Source organism: Morus notabilis, unplaced genomic scaffold, assembly GCF_000414095.1.
Source record: "Morus notabilis unplaced genomic scaffold, ASM41409v2 Scaffold498, whole genome shotgun sequence".
NCBI lineage: Eukaryota > Viridiplantae > Streptophyta > Magnoliopsida > Rosales > Moraceae > Morus > Morus notabilis.
In genome coordinates, this window is record NW_010358720.1 from 111,055 (window position 1) to 112,971 (window position 1,917).

The window sequence follows — 1,917 nt, forward strand, 5'->3', positions numbered from 1 at the left end:
CACGTGGATGAAGAAGCACCTCTAATTCCTTCAGCAATGTCCCATCTTGGCAAAAGCCAACTTTAGTAAAAGTACAAGAAAAAAAAAAAAAAAAAAAACAATTGCATTTTTTTTTTTTTTAAAGGAGGAAATGCCATTTTTCTTTTGCAAAAGCATCGTCATAGTCAAAGTTGGAAAGTGATTCATAGTAAAAACCTAGTTTGAGCAAGCAATGAAGGCTAGCTTTTAGCGAATTTCCTTATTTTAGGATGTATGTTAGTTTAGGCTCGGACTTTTACCTGTCTGTAATTGATGGAGATTCTTAATCCTGAAGGAATTGAGATTTTATCGTCTCTCTGTTTATCTTGTTTGACAAATGCGAACATTTGGTGGTTTATAGCTATGCATCTTTCTTTTCACTATTAAAGTAGCGTCCACTAAAAATGCCTTTTCGGTGTATTTATATTTTAAATATACATCATTAAGATTGAAGTTTTTTTTTTTTTTTTTTTTTTTTTTTTTTTTTTTTTTTTTTTTTTTTTTTTTTTTTTTTTGTCCTAAATATATGTTTATCTTTGTTTCATATGGGTGGGATAGTGCTAATTTGAAAGTTGAGAACCGGATTTTTTTGGTTAGGTAAAGGCTATTATCTTCCTTGCTCCTTCTGGTTCAGTTTAAATTTGTTGAAATTGGATGGATTATTAAGGTAGACAGTTAGCGCATGAAGAATTATAGGGATTTTGGAGGAGCCAAGCCAACAGAAAGGTCATGTTTATTTCGCCGATTCGAGTTTAAAATTTGAGTTTTACTACAGTAAAATGCTCTCAGAAACAATCACATCTAATTGTTTTATTACAGTAAAAAGTTCTCATATAAAGTCACATCTCAACTCGAATTAAAAACTCAAATTAACGAACTGAACGGGTCAATTCATGAAAATATTGTCACACCGGAGTCCATGAACATGATGATGAATGGTGAATGACGAATGAAATGGGTGTTTGGTGTTGAATACTTGCATTGATTAGTCGTAAGCTGACTCAAGCAAGGTCAATGAATGCAGGTCGTCTTGCCCTGCGACAGACGTTAAACAAGTTTTCAAGCCATTGATCCATGCCTGCTACATGTGAAAATAGAAAAATGGACCAACTTCGGCAATTGCCCATGACTTAATACTCACTCCTAGTCAATTTTGTCCTCTTTTATGTGAAAATAAAAAATTCCAATCCTTAATGAAAAAGACCATTCTGTTTCTTTCTTCTTTTATTTAGTTATTAAAAATAAGACCATCTATGCTTTTTTTTATTATAAAAAAAGACCATATTTGTCACGCCCCCCAAACGGAGTGGGTGACGTGGAGCTCGATTAGAAATTAATAAAGCAGATTCTCAGACCGGGCCCCACACTTAACTGCATAAAAATATAAATAAATTACAGAATCCCGGAGCCTCTGACACACAGGGCTCCACCCCACAGGACATACAGTATCGTACATATATGCTCATGTGAATAATCATTACAACAGACATCAACCACAGTCTAGTAAATCTAAATATTACACAAGTTACATAATTCTCAAATTCCTTACATTTATTCAAGAGGATGAACTCAATCCTCTCTTGATCCAACAGTAGCAATCTTCCACTACCCCGCACCGCTCCTAGAGTCTCCTGAGAGGGGTTTAATACATTTAAAACTTAAAACGTGAGCGAAATGCCAGTAGGATATTATTTACAAAGACGTAAAGTAAATAAATAGATAAAGTGTAAGTACATAAATAAATAGGTACGTAAATAAATAGACATTCAGTTCCAACAGACAGCCGGAACCTCACATCCTTTTTCTCAAAGGAAATAAATGTAAAATCTCCATATTACAGGCTTCAGCAAGTAATTAGTACAAATTACTTACCTAACCAAGTGCCTCGCCTACCCGGAC

General features: G+C 34.1%; 1 pseudogene; it reads left to right on the forward strand.

Moving 5' to 3' along the window:
• The window catches only part of LOC112090630, a 4,896-nt pseudogene extending 4,798 nt beyond the window's left edge, over positions 1–98 (forward strand).
• Positions 99–1,917: the final 1,819 nt, after the last annotated feature.